General features: G+C 39.9%; 1 protein-coding gene across 1 annotated transcript in view; it reads right to left on the bottom strand.

The window, feature by feature from the left end:
• Nucleotides 1–16,076, bottom strand: part of LOC135463440 (potassium voltage-gated channel subfamily KQT member 1-like) — a 161,597-nt gene that overhangs the window by 144,186 nt on the left and 1,335 nt on the right. The gene's annotated exons all lie outside the window — the stretch shown is intronic.

Genomic DNA, 16,076 nt, shown 5'->3' with positions numbered 1-16,076 from the left:
CACGCATGCCAGACTCAATAGAACTGTAAACTCTAGTCAATGCTACAACGTACATGTTTGGTTGTTTAAGTCGATGAGTGTCACTTACTACAACTGACTTTCATATATGTATGTACTGCCAGGTTTTAGCCTTGTTGGAACAACCCACTCGCAGAAGAGGATGTACAAGCGTCATAATAAAACCTGAACTGAAGTAAATTGACAAGAGACCGTCTTTCGCTGATCACGTGTGATCATTTGCCAAATGTCATAGCTTTGTTGCCTTTCTGGTTTTACTCTCAAGCTCACTACTTGAGCATTTATATGAACAGTTTGAATAAAACGCTGATCGAGATAATTTGACAAGGGGCCTTATTTCACAGATTATGCGTCACAAGATGCCAGTTATCACACTGTCGTCGCTGCTCTAGTTTTACTGTCTATTCTATACATCTTTAACTGGATTTGTTAATACATTGTGAGAGGAAAAGCAAAACACTGAGTTCGTTATCAGTAATTTTTTTTATTCACATACGTTTACATCAGGCATAAAACCCAGGCAGGTCAATTTGAATGTATCCGCTTACATATAAAAAATATAAAATATAAAATACATGTATATACAAGCTTACGGTATCTTGTCTCGATAATACATTCCGAGTCGATTTTCCCCCAAAATATTAACTTGTCATGTTTTAAGGACTAAGGCAAGTATTAGAAAGAAACCCCGAGGGAAATCGTTCTTTAGATTTAGCAATATGCCCATGCGCTTGCAGTATAAACACGTATACGATACAGCTTGGGGCAAACGTGAAAGGCAAAGTTATGGCCGATTACGTCAGTTGCGGATTCATGTCTGTGTAGGATTGCGCTCTAGTGAGACAACAATATAAATGTGTAATCATTAGACCCGTTTGCTGCAAGATGAAATGATGTTAAAAGCGATTTTAAACATAGTGTAAGTAAACAAAGAACCATTCAAAGTTAAGAACGTAGCAACTGACACGGATCGCATGAATACGTGATTCTGAACCACTCTTGGGGATACATTTCCTCTTGAACATGTTTGTCAATTCCAGGAACGGCTGATGGTGGTATTAGATAAAGTTAAGGTATATTATAAATTTATGATGAACACAGTTATTAATATGTCGCGAAAACTACATCTTTGGCGCCTTTATCAAAACCCTTCAGTACTACATTCCCAACGAGAATTACACCGGGCTTTCACTTATACGACTTCAAAGCTTTTTAAGAGCGATACAGCAGCTTAAAATAATAACTTGTTCGTTGCCTACAATGGATTGGTGTCTAGGTCAATGTAAGTGGACCATACAAAGTACATGTGTACTTAAGTTAATGAAGGCAATTGAGTCTTCATTGCCAATTTCATCAATAACAAAAACTGCAAATGTGCTTCAGCCAAGTAATATGTTTTGTCTTAATATTTGTTCGTATGGGTTACTGAACATACACGCTATATTATGTCACAGAAGTATATTTATTAAAAACTCGCCTGATATCTAAATGTTCTAAATTAGGTCACATTTTGTACGTAAACCAAGCGTGGTATCTAAGCACGTCTATTTTTAGGCGAATGATTTTAAAAGCTGTGTATACGTTCCCTTAACAGAGGTGAAGATCTAAATATCGTCGGTGTAATAGCCCCTGTAAACGTCTCTTTGGCTTGTGCTGTAAACTGCTTTGGCAAGCAAGCAAATACGAAATTTAACAAATATTAAAAACAGTAAGTTTCGGGTTTGAGCATATCAAATGGTTTCCTCAAAGCGTCGCAAGATGTGCATTGCAGCAAAGGCAGCAAGAGCTTGGAATGGAAGGTTTCTATCCACAAATAAGGCATTTGAAAATATAAGTCTTAATTGTATTTAATGTCGCATTTATGAATTTTACTGTTACAAACGTCTACGAAACGGGATTTCCTATTGTAAACATTGGCCGAGTACCGGTCAAAATGATCTGGCTTAAAACAAACATTTACGAAGAAAAACCTATCCAGTAAAGCTTTCGATATTAGTCAAATAACGCTCCAAACTCATAAAAATGGAATGAAGACGATTAAGTTGGATCGGTTCTTGTAGGGACCCGATCGACACCTGATCAATGAGATCACACGTTGCTCGCGAGCAGGATTGCAACCTGCGATCTCATTGATCAGGTGTCGATCGGGTTCCTGCAAGAACCGATCTGACTTAATCGTCTTCATTCCATTTTTATGAGTTTGGAGCGTTTGTTTTCTTTGGGGGAGGGGGGGTGGGGTGATTCTCGCTGTAGGCGTAGCAAAGATGTTTCCCTCTCATACATGGCGGCATTCAGAGATATGGTTGAAAAAACTAGATTGCCTTGAGTGAAACACACTTATTGTCACTTTTTTTAAGTAAGGAGATATTTTTCATTCCACTTCACAGATTTGCCTGCTTTCACGCTGTGTGTGCAGAATTATTACGCGAGGATAACTTTATTTATTCTAATGTTGAAAAGTAGCGGAGGAATTAGGAATGTCATGTGTGTCCTTTCACGTGATCTGGCAATATGCTTGAATGGATGGCAAACTGGGCAATTGTCCAAGACAACACAAAGCATATGGAATCGATTCGTCACTGATCGAAGTTTCTTTTTAATTATTGGCAACCTTGTCGTTTTTTTTTCTGACCGGGACCTTTCGAGTGGGATTTCTCAAGGCCGATCGCAGCGAGAAGGGGGACGAATTCCCGCGAGACCCAGTTGAGGAAGGGATTTCAGATTGTTACCAATACGGTCCTCTCACGCATAGGCCGGCAAGGAGAAAATTAATTAAGGGTACCTAAAACCCAATGGAATTCCAGTCAGAAGTGTTTGGTCGTATACAGATTCGTTCGATATTTCTCTTATACGAAGACGAGCATTCCGAAAAATAATTATTTCGCCGACTTGACAGGAAAAGCGTGAAAAGCCCTCCTCGCTAATCCCAGTCTGTGGTTGGTGGAGAGCAGAAGGCTGGCGGAATTTAGACACCCTTGCCTATCAAAGCCTTGCAGCCGGAAAGCATTACCATGACAAGACGTGTGTGGGGTGACGTACATCGTATGGCGGGGGCAACGGCAAGGGGTATAATGACCCCCCAATTGCCATTAGTCTTTGTAACGCAGTACGAAACATTGCGGTGGGCCAACGAGGTTGATGGCCAACGAAAGGTTCATCTTTATACAAGAAAAACACCTTTGAAATCAGCCACAAACAGTTTTTTTTCTCTTCTAAGGGTAATAAGAATTGTGACGAAGTAACGATAAGTGCCAACGGGCATTGGCATTGAACCAATGGATCGGGATCGACAAGTGCAGAATTCGATGAACCAGCTCACTACAATTCGACATTCCAACCACAGGCAAACCTATGTCTAATTAGTGGAACACCACTAGCATTCCATAAAATACCTTTAGTCTAGCTTAAACTCTGTATGGCCCGAATTATTAGGCCATATGGCTGTCCACGCTTAACTGCTAATAAGTCAGAATTTAGATAATGGAAGCTCTTCGTATGCAACAGACTACAACATGGACAGTAAAAATAGACCAGAGACCATAACCTGATATGGTCACATGTAACCGGTTTTTGTCTCAGTTAAGGTTTTGTTATACGCACTATAACTGTTCATGTAAATGCATAAAAAGTAGCAGCTTGAACAGCCTCTAGTACCATTGCTTGAGTAAAATTAGGTATAGCAATGAAATTTGTTAGATATCACACATCTAGAATGGCTCAAAATACACTGTAGTCATCACGTATAATAGGATTTACACAAAAACAATGGAATGGACTGGTAAATTGCCAATGTAACACATACATGTATAACACAACGTAGATATGCTATATGAAAGAAAGAGATCAGCAGATCGAATCAAGCTTCAGCTGGCTATCGTCCGATTTAGTGTCAACACCATGCTTGATGAAGTATCTCTCCAGCCTCTACCTGCGCCGAAAATACAGCCAACCTAATCACCATTGCGAAATACAGCACCTGGTCACAGTCACTGGTCTTTGTGTGATAAGTTCACGGGGCTCTTCTGATCAATAAGCACGAACAAAAACCACTTCGTCTGAGAACGAACGCAGCGCGCTCTACCAACTATGTATACATTGAAGCAGTCGTGAATCTAGATACGTTGATATCTTCGTAGATTCGACTGAATCTAATACCGATTCAGAGGTTTTCTTATCTTGTCAAGATAAAGCATAAACGTCTGGATTATTGTTTCTTTGCAAATAGAAGATTTTCTTTCTAGAGATGCGCTGCGATAATCAATAGTTTTGGGACATTTTGACGCCAGCAACTATTTTTGGGTCGGGTAGATTTCTGAACACAGAAAGCCGCCTGTGTTCGTTGGCGTATCATGTACATGTCTCACAGGCATATGTTATATGGTTTTATTTTAATTATTTGTGAACTCAATACAAATGTGTACGTGGTTTTGATCTCGCGTGGGTATACAGTGCAAACTTTTTGTGAACTGAACAAAGGCGCTGTACATAGTTTTGACCTCAGCCATACAAAGTGAATACTTGTGAGCTGAAAGAAAGCGTTTGGCGTTTACGCAAGTAATTCCAGATAAATATATCCAAACAAAAAATGCAGATCTATTATTGCTTTTGGTAATACTTATACAGGCATGTGGGTTTATCTGTTATATTACATTCCACTTTTCGGGGAAAACAGGTTTATCTTTGATATCCACCTACATATACCGGTAAATATCGAATCACTGCAACGAAATGGGAGCTAACGGACACAGGTCATAGATTTCATTTAAAACGCCATTCCTGGGAAAAAATGTTTTCTTTCACAATTGGAACAACGAATGTTCGCCGCCATTTCACAAGTATAACTGGTATTGCGAATACCGATGAACATAAAAACCAGGAAGCCACACTGAAAAAAACTAATCTGTTAATTTTAACAAAGTCTGTTGTCTGAGTGATGCTAGAATATATTCTGTTATTATAGTACAATATTCTGTCATACTTAACATAATATCATCTTAGTCTAATAGAATATTTTTGTTGAATTAATAGGATATGTGCGTTATATTTAACAGAACAATCTGCTGCAATAACAGAATACATTCTACGATCACTCTGACAACAGACATTCTGTTAAATTTAACAGATTATTATTGTTTTTGAGTGAAGGTAAGGTAAAAAAGCCGGCATGATCTACACAGTGTTTAAGAGGTAAAGTAAACCAGGACATCACACTTCAGCAGATTTTATACCCACATAGTTTGTCCTAATCTACAGGTACGCACATTATTACAGTATACTGAAAATAATTGCATTTTGTGCGTCTGTGGTTTGCTATTCCAGACGGACTTCTCATAAAGCTCAAAACCAAACACGTTTACTTCTGATCGCTACACTGTTAGAACTTCTACTAAATATCCAAAGATTAATGACATCTGTTTTACCATTATTTACACTTTACAGTAAACATTCCACATTTATAACATGAGCTAAACTATTTTAACTTGAAATGGTAACCTTTTACATTGCGATAGTAAAAGTGAGTAAACATGTACATGTTAACGCACGGGTATACCTCCCTCCTCACATAAAAAGCCGAACGTTTACATTAGGCCATAAATTATTACGTTCCCACTTTCCTCAAGCAAATCGGGAGCGGTAGATCCAGGGTCAATCCTGTGTCGAGTCACATCTAAGACTTTAAAAGAGGTAGTTGTAACTTCGTCACTTGGCGTTCATCATGAAAGGGACAATACGACGACTGGTTGACCCGTATCAGTATAATGGCTCGGGCGGGGCGGCTCACTTGCCTTCCGTAAGTCGTCTCATTGAAGCAACACTAGATAAAAGAGCGGTGAAAGTCCGTCCTGCAACAATGAGGTACAATACATACACCCTAAGGATTCTTTCGTTGTCATATGACTGAAAAATTGTTGAGCACGACCTTAAAACCCAAGCGCTCACTCACTCACTCCTACTTTCCTCAAGCAAATTGGGTAGATCCAGGGTCAGTCCTGGGCCGAGTCACATCTAAGACCTTAAAAGAGGAAGTTGTAACTTTGTCAATTGGCATTCAACATGAGGGGGATAGTGCAACGACTGGTTGACCCGTCTCAGTACAATGGCTCGGGCGGGGTCGATTACTTGCCTTCGGTAAGGCGTCTCAGTGTGAAGCAGCACTAGATAAAAGGGCGGAGGAAATCCGTCCTGCAACAAGGAGGTGCATTACATGCACTCTAAGGATTCCTTCGTCGTCATATGAATGAAAAATTGTTAAGTACGACGTTAAACCCCAAGCACTCACTCACTCACTTCTCAAGCAAATAGGCCTCTATGCCTTCTGCATCATGCATGCATGAAGACTACAAGTCTACCCTACATCTTTTGGGTAAATGTTTTAGTAAAGATTTACTCATGGTAAAAGTTTATCAAGACAAATGTTAACGTTTACATTGCAAAAGTAAACGTATACTTTGCAAAAGTAAATGTATACTTTCACATGTATGTGAAGTGAAACTATTCTGAATCGCATTCATCCCAGCTGCACCTTTTTGGGAAAAATTTTAACAGTCTAGGCCATGGAAACATGTAATTGTGATGTCTAATAAATTGCAATTGATATCGCTGTATTTTATTTGCCTACTTCTGCTGAAGTGATAGTACTAGGGGGCCTGTAAGCTGCTACTATTTATTCATTTACATGAACAGTTAGAATAAAACTGAGATAAATTTACAAGAGGCCGTACTGCGTGTGAGCTTCATTTGCCAGCTATCACACAGTCGTCTCTGCTATGGTTTTACTCTCCATACTGTAGTCTTTTATATTCGTATATTTAATAGGAGACTTCACGGCCTACATCAAGTGGTCTACATGGTAATACAATATCAACGGTTTTCTGCAGTCCACTTGCACTACAAAGGCACTTAATGTGCTCACATATCACCGGTAAAGTGTGAGATGCATTTACATGAAGGTGTCAGGAGACTATGCAGCGTTTGTCCAGCAAGGACGAGATCCGCAGGTTTATTTTCCATTTGAACCGTAAGCGGAACGATAATGGTTTTACATAAACTCGCTATGAACCCTGGGAGAAATCCAGCACACTGACCGCGCAAGCTCGTTCTAAACCTTGTGCTTACACTATCGTCTTCGATAACACACAATCTAAATGGACGATCAGGGACGGGTGTAGCCCTGGCTCCGTTACACGTTAACGCGTTGTGGTAGACGCTGCACAGCTGTGCTGGCGGAGCATGCAAGAAATGTTGGAAAGGGCAGGTAAATACATGCTATCAAAACTAAGATGTAGCGCACTCGAGGAGTATTCTGGTAGATGACAACAAAACACCAAGTGATACATAGGTGCTAAAAAAGCAGAATAGGTCAAACTCTGCTAAGCGCGGGTTTCCAGCCGTCGCTGATTGAAGTGTCTTGGTGACAATAAGCGATCGATCCCTCTCACATGACCGTTTTCCCAGCTGTCTCGCGTTCGTTGAAGACTACAAAGACGATGTACAAATACTAACTTCACGTGTAGAGAAGTCTCGTGCAGGTAGTCAGTAGCCAGTTAAACGATGCATAGTTACCCCGGAGGAATACCCGCAGTTCCTTTCACACGCATAACTGACCTCAACGGTATGTTTCAAAATTTCTGAACACGGGGTTAAACTACAACGAAATACATGTGAATAAACACGTGAGAAAAAAATGCCATATAAGCGATTTGGACAACGTCAATTTACCAAGGAGCACGCGGACTCAAATGCTATATGGGTCATCGTAGTTCCGATAATCCCGCGTGCAGAAGTGAGCTGAGGCGGAAATCTGGGAAATAGGTAATTATAGATTCTATCGAGAGCGTCAGCCATTAAGCTAAGTAGGTATTGAAAAGGTCCACCAGAGTAATGTTATTTACTTTAGCTTTCTGCTCCGTGCAGTGCAGATGGAGGGGCGGTTACTGGTAGCCAGTGGCAGCGCTCAGCAGTGTCGATACATATCGCTATTATATATCATAAATTCTGCCCATGCCTTTTCCTCGTTCATCAGGGGTTTATCAAACAGCTAGTAAAGTCGACTAGCCCTCGTTGCCAACAGACACGGATTTGTGCTCAGAATGAGTTCGCCAATTCGAAAGCAGTTATCGGTCAAATACGGTAATCCAGTCCGATTTATGGCAGCATGGGTGACAGCCACGTGCCCCCGCTTGATAACTCAATAAGCTTTGCGTTAACTTTTCGTCGGAAGAGGAGAAGAGAGCGTGGGATAAGCCACCGTTAATAACATGTATCTGTCTGTCTAACCGGTTTTCGTCATAGCGAAATCGGGATATTAAAAAGCAAATCATAAGCGAGTGATTCAATTAAAACGCCCAACAGCAGCCTTAAATTTACCCTGTGTCATGTTCATGCTGGCTTCGTTTCCAGTCATACATGGCAAGGTCGGGCAGCAACTTGCGGACGGAAGTGGGTTTTCTTTGGGCTCTGCCCGGTTTCCTCCCACCATCATGCTGGCCGTCGTCGGGTAAGTGAAATAGTCTAGAGTACGGCGTAAAACACTAATCAAATAAATAAATGAAACCATGCGACAGCGTTTTCGTAGCTTATGTTATCGCTCACAACTCTAATGTGAGACCTTGAATTTGAATTAATTTTGTCTCTTTTAGTCGAACTTTCTCCACTGACCCCACCGACTCCTTGTCTGTATGCACACAACAGCGGTTTGTCGGTATATTTTTCGCATCAGACGCAGATTACGTGGCCAGTGTTTTGATATTGCTGCCGTGTCTCGTCACATCGGACGTGTTCCATTGTGGACATGACACGATAAATCCAGGAAATATCACGCTCTGATCATGACAAACGCAATCAATAGCAACGTGGCAAAACCGTATTAGCACGACGCCCCCTCCATTCTGAAGTTATCTGACATATGCCTAGTTTAGATAACAAATGCAGATACCTGGACTGGGGTTTGTCTACCAGACATACTCTCTTCTGTGGGGGGAAAAATAGTCTTGTCAGCTCGCGCTGCAAAATTAAATGGATGGTATAGTCGTTTACCCTATTTGATTGTATGAGCGAATACAGGTCCAGTTCCGGTAAAAGCCCTGTTAATTCGAGTGGAAAATAGAACATTTTTTTTAGAGGGCGGGATGCTACATGTGTCTTTCTCGTACTAAATTAGTTCTGGTAAGCGGGAGACGTCAAGTTAGAGTAAATAACTGAGTGTAATTTATGGATCTATTTAGCGGTTATGGAACACGCCGGTCACTTGTGCTTAAAGCTATTTGAAGATGGACATTTAGATTTGGTTGTATGCTCGTATAAGAACCGTTGTAGCACATTTACTATTCGAGGTGAAAGATTCCTTACATGTTTATTCGTATTTACTTGTGACTTGATGTCCTTATAATTTTTTTGGGTGTGGTATATGGTATGTGGAACCGGGCTGGGGGTGGGGTTGGGGTGGGTTGCGGTGAAATTTTGAAAAGTGTCGTACTGAAAATAATTTTGAAAACCTCGTTTTTATGAAATATTGCAAATGCAACTTACTTGCATCTTTTTGAAATCTGTCACAGCAGATGCCAGAATATTTGGTTTAGCCTAGTACCAAACATGACTGCTCATACATATCTCATTTTTATGTGAGTAGCATAGTGTGCGTGTATATGTGTTCTACATCCGGGGAGTCATTTTAAAGAGCTACACATTTATTTATTTAGTTGATTGTTGTTTAGAGCCATTTTTAAAGTTTTACGATGATCGTAACTACTGTGGGTGGAGGAAACCGGAGTGCCTAGTGTAAACCATCGACATTTGGCAAGTTACTGACGGACTTTACCACATGCACACCATGTTGGCTGGTAAGTTGGCTTTGGATTTAATTATATAACAGTACCCAAGTTACATCAAAGCTGAATGTCTGAGGTTGTTTCTACAGTCCTACTTAATAAAAGAGCTATTCCACAAAATCACGCTTTTTACCGCTCCTCATGAGAGCGATGCTTTTACCCAAGTGGCCACATTAAAGGGATGGAATCCGGTTAGACACCCAGATGTGCAGCGATCGTTAACATGTTATCAAACGGGAAATCAATGGCATGAGATGTTCAGACAACGAAACCCATCGTTATGCAAGCGTTAGAGTGGCGAGTGCAGTAACCACATCCAGCTCCTATTAGAACCACATGTCAATACTTTCTCAGGATTCAGTGTTATCTTAGTTCTGCTGCTCCCAAAGAACGGAGGCCCCCTCCAGGCCCTAAAGCGTGATCAAGACTTGATTAAACCACCGTGGAATATGCCTGTTTATATGTGCAGTATAGTCCTGTATTTTCCAACAGATTAATGTACTGTACAGACTGGACAAATGCACTTGGTCTACACAAAGTACTGTACCGAAAAACACATATGGCATAAGTGTGTAGTATACAAGTGAAAACACGTGTGCAGTCATTCTAGCTAATTTTACAACATGATTGTGAATATTGGATACGTATGGCTGCGTCCACGGCGCGTTGAGTGCCAAAAGTGTCATAAGAAGATGTTATACATTTACAGCTCCTTGCATATGTAACAACGCAAATGATTTTACATTTATAGCCAGAAGTAAGCTGTTTATTTACAGCAAATTGTATTGTAAAAATACAACATTTTTACTGTGTGCCTAACGTACAAGACACTCAGTTGACCGAGGTTTTAGAGCATTCAACTCTAATCCCAAAACAGGTTCAAACAGGAAATCTTGGAGATCTACGAGATGCCAGTGTTGTGACTGAGTGGGGAGTAATGCTTTGCATATACACAGCCCTGTACATACATATACGCTGGGGGCCTCCGTGGGTCATTTTGTTAGCGCACTCGCGCAGCGTAATGGCACAGGAGCCTATCACCAATGCGGTCGCTGTGAGTTCTAGTCCAGCCTATGCTGGCTTCCTCCCCGGCCGTAAGTGGGAAAGTCTGTCAACAACTTGCGGATGGTCGTGGGTTTCCCCCCGGGTTCGGCCAGGTTTCCTCCCACCATCATGCTGGCCACCGTCATATAAGTAAAATATTCTTGAGTATGGCGTAAAACACCAATCAAATAAATAAATACATATACGTCAGCACTGGCGCCAGTATACCACAATTAAACAAGGTATGATCCGACTGAAATAATGTTAAAAGCGACGTTAACTTCAAAGAAAATAAGTGAATAAACTATCTTAGGCTTAAATCTATACCGATGTATTTTTTCTTTTGTTTGGAAGCACCCCGTGAAAATGTGATTTCAAATTAAGTTACCTTCCAAATAAATCACATTACCCCGATTTAACATCCCGAGGCGTTATTTTTAATTTATTTCCACGCATCGTATTCGGTGTGGTAGAGCATTTCAGTTTTTAAGGACATTTACTCAGGCATTTTCATTTGCAGCACAGAGAAAATTCTATACAAAATGTTAACGTTCTAGTGCAATACAAGAGGGTTTTTCTGTTCCAATGCGTTCTGTTCTTGTGGCTAATGTATCGGTATTTCAAAGTCCCTGGGGTTTTTAATCCCACCAGATCTTTAATTTGGTTACATACTGTGTGTATGAAATCAATCACTGAATCAAAGATCAATAAACGAGATTATCAAGCTATAATCATTCAATCAGTGCGTGGTAAGAATTTATACACATCTGCAAAAGTGCAGTCGATACAGATTAAATATCTGTATTTAAGCATTGTAACACATTCCATTTAACAAAGCCGATGAATATATCTAGTATGGTCTCTCACTGAAATGCCATGCCGCAGACCTATAGGCCTACTGTATTTACATCAATTCAAATGAAACTTGAGCTATTGCTCTATGAAGAGCCATCATGTTAGTATTAAGTACCTGAATAATTTATTGATTTATTTATTCACGAGGAAACCAGAATGCTCGGTGTAAACCCCAACCTTTGGCAAGTTTTTGACGAACTTACCCGCGTGTGAAGTACAGATGTGCCTGCCATATTGGTGAAGCACAAGTGGTCTTTTCAGGGAAGTTAGACTACGCAAGCCGCCGTCGATAGCCCGTTATTATAAAGCTTAACGAGCAACAAACCTTAATAACTGGGGCACCAAATATTACCTATTAATTTTCAAGGTATTCCGAATCATGTGTACGTATCGATGGGAGGATTTACACCTTTGGTCACACCTGGAAAGTTTATCAGCATCAGAATGGAAGGAAAATTAAAAGCACTGCAAATCTGCTAAATTATGAGGTTACAAACTAACCATGGTCTTATTGCAGTTAGATTACATGTTAATGATTTTTAAAACAGTCCTAATTATTGAAGGATTTAACCCTTGGTTAAAACCTGGATTCGAACACGGATCTTCACGGGAGAGAGTCCACAGTGTGAACTAGAAGGAATTAAAAGTACAGCGAATCTGCTTTTCTGCTTAGTATTAGACGCCAGGGTTATGTTATTGCTTATATCGATCAACAGACGTAAACAGTTGAACATCATTCACTGACCCATAAACACAGCACACGAACAACAGCGCATCGTTAGCGCCTCATTACTTAACACAACTTAACTTCGGGATATAAAAACTTATAAAGGCGCTTCAAGTCATAAAGGCTACGGGCGGGGAAATGAAATGGAAATCGGACAAAACTTCTATGTGGACAATTATTTCAGCATGTACCTTTATAGCCTTCTTTCTTTTTTAACCACGGACAATATATCTCGAAAATGACAGCCAATACGTCACAGTCAGATTGTTTGTTCATGTATACACTTTTCGTGGTGTATTTCTGCATCTAACCCTGTTATATGAAGACCCGTTAATCACTCAGAACAGCGAATAAATAATTAAATTTATTTATTCATTCTTTGTTGAAATTACTAATCTTTTGACCGCACCATTAGTGTCATCAATAGTTCAAATATAAACTCAGAACGCACAATATAAAGCACTTAGACAGGTGTAGCGAAGGTTTTATTTGTCAGTTCGCTAAATTCTTAAGCGTGTTAATAAATTTGAGTATTTCTCAGGGGTAACTGCGCCGGTGTTGCTTTTATTATTTCAAACACATATTCAGACTAGTCATCCGGTAAATAATATTCACTGGTCAATATAAAAGACAGCATCAAAACGAGTTAAAGCTGAACATCAGGGGCACATGAGGAATCATTCCACAGGCCGACTGGGTCATGCAGTTTGTGTGTATATTTCACTGTGTTCATAATTGTATCAAATGTATTTAGACTTACTAAATGAAAAATTGAAACACAGCTACCTTTATAAATATTTTGTTCAGGAAAGTTTCAAATTTTTACACTGATTTTTTCTGCAGAACACTGTACCAACAACAACTTGACGTTTTTCTTGTTCTGCATTTGCCTTTTTAAGCACGTGCAATTTATGACTTAAGTCGTAATAAATGAGCCAAGTGTCTTATATATTTATTTATTTGGTGTTTTACGCCGTAGGCAAGAATATTTCGTCGGCGGCCAGCATTATGGTGGGAGCAAACCGGACAGAGCACTGGGGAAACTCTCGGCCATTCGCAGGTTGCCGACAGACCATCCCACGTACAGCCGGAGAGAACGCAGTGTTTTATATACCCACACTCAAGACTTTCGCACTCGTATGCGCACGCAGACAGGCTTATGGGCCAAGGAGGACGGTTCATTCGGAGTGAACATTCGCCTTTTCTCATTAAGATACCTTACAAACTACTTGAATTAACGCCGCAGATGATCTAGCCACAACTGGGTTCGAACTTGCGACTTCGTTGGCCAGGAATCCATCATCGGTTTCAGCTGGACAAACGCTTTGCTCACAATATCCACCGATTGTATTATGCTAGAACAGATATTTATTTGTCATATTCGTAAGAAAATTACAAAGTAAATAGATGTAACTGTCAGTTACATTTATCATAGCACTATAGAAACGGAGTGCTAAAACAAAACGCCATTAATTATTAATTCTTGATATGCATCCCTTCTGTTGAATACCTGTAAACATCCGGGTACTGCACCACACATATAAAGTCATTCTCCAATGCAACACGTAAGAAAAAATGGTAATATTACGAATAAAAATGAATTTTGAGAGGAAGGCTGCATATGTACCTGCCGGACGAAAATCGATTCATAAGACTAAGGGAAATTATATAACAACTACTTCTTAACATGCAGTACTAATAGAGACCTCGGGCATAATGGTTGGAGAAATCGCAAATCACAAAATTCATCCCTATATTCTTCAGTCCAGGAGAAATCGTGTTATCAACGTTACTAAACGGGTCAGAATTTTGGGTTAACTTTACTCGCTTTTGGAAAATAATACCAAGCAGGAATGGCAATCAAAATTGTGAAGTCAAAAAATGATCGTAAACTGAAATATCTCCTCGTGCTCGTAACAAGCCATGGCACTAGGCGCCGAGAAATGCTATCAATTGGCAACCAGTATAAATCATCAAAAGTTCGTACCATTTACATCTGAATAAACGTCACCGCTGTATATATGTGTAGGCATGTGGTCGGGTCTACCGCTTCGTGTGTGCTGAGTATAAATAAGCCAGTTGATGTCATAACATATTGCATTTGATCTGCGTGAGAAATATATCTTTTAAAGAAACATGTACATTCCAGACGCCTGTGCATGCCAGAAGAAGGATTAGTTGATATGGATCGATATAATCCGGATTGCTTTTCTAAATTACAACCAATTTGCCTGGCATATATGCGTAATTTGCTTTTCGCACGAAACACCATTTTTTCCTATCATTTCCACTTTAGCCTGAAGGTAGGTAACGTAAAAACATATGACGTCACCCCACGCTGACGTATAAAAGCCACTGGTGTTTTAATATAAACGAGTTTGGCTTTATTCCAGCTAAATCACTCCCCCCCCCCTCCTCCCCACACTTAACATCTTATCAAGGTCAAGGTCATAGTAGTACTGTAGTCCGGTCAGTAATATCCATCACCACCAGTGCAGCATACTGTGTATATGGAGTTACACCATGGTGTCAGTCATGTTTAGCGAACTTGATTCATAGTGGAAAAATAGGATTCAGTTATGCTTACACGTATTCTTGTGCTAATTGGAACTTGTCGCTACACAATGTAAATGGTTGACGCACACTTATTATTGATTTTTACACGAGTTGGGTATCACTGTACCGATCTATTGCCTAACGATTGCATCACAAATTCCAACTGTGACCCGGATCAAATGTAGTATAATGGATCAGACATGCAACAAATGACGAATTCCGCTGAAATATAAACGAAATTTCTCCGATTTAATATCAATATTATATTCCGACAAAGTATTGTCGAGACGCTCACTTTCTTTATAGAAGTCCAAAGTGTTGTAGACGAGGATTCACAGTACTGTGGAGGAGAGATTCACAACTTTATAGAGGAAAGGTATTACAAAGGGAATGTCCACAACTGAATTGAGGTATACAGCACCCTACCGGAATGTCCACAATCGTATTGAGGTATAGGGTATTTTAGTTGAAAAGTATTAAAATATAGGGTATTTTAGAGGAAAAGTTCACAATTGTGTCGTGGTATACGGTGTTTTAGTTTAAAAAGTACACATTTCTATTTCGATATAGAGTATTTTAGATTAAATGTTTACAACTGCATATATGTAAACAGTATTTACAGGAAAAGCACAATAAATGTATTTAGGTTTACGCTATTTTACAGGAAAGTACACAATTGTATAGGACTCTGCGGTAATGTATTTAAAAAAAAGGTCAACACTTGTGTAGAAGGCTACAGTGTTGTAAGGGACGTGTTCAGTTTTAAAGAAGAGGCAAACACTGTGTAACTATAATAGTGGAAAACGCGGTGATGTTCTTTCATAACTGGATTAAATACATCTCGAGCAATAATTAACCAACACAGCGAGCATTGCGCGTTACTGACTAATGACACCTTGATTGACCAAGCCAGTTTCTCTTTCCAAGCTGCTGTAGGTCATTACAACGTACAGGCCGCACCATCCACGCTACAACACTACAACTGCTAACGATGACCTATATTCTTTACGCTTATTTCTAATATCGGGTTTGGATGCACGGATCATTGG

This window comes from Liolophura sinensis, chromosome 3, assembly GCF_032854445.1.
Source record: "Liolophura sinensis isolate JHLJ2023 chromosome 3, CUHK_Ljap_v2, whole genome shotgun sequence".
NCBI classification, from domain to species: Eukaryota; Metazoa; Mollusca; class Polyplacophora; order Chitonida; family Chitonidae; genus Liolophura; species Liolophura sinensis.
This window is presented reverse-complemented; position numbering and strand designations above follow the sequence as displayed.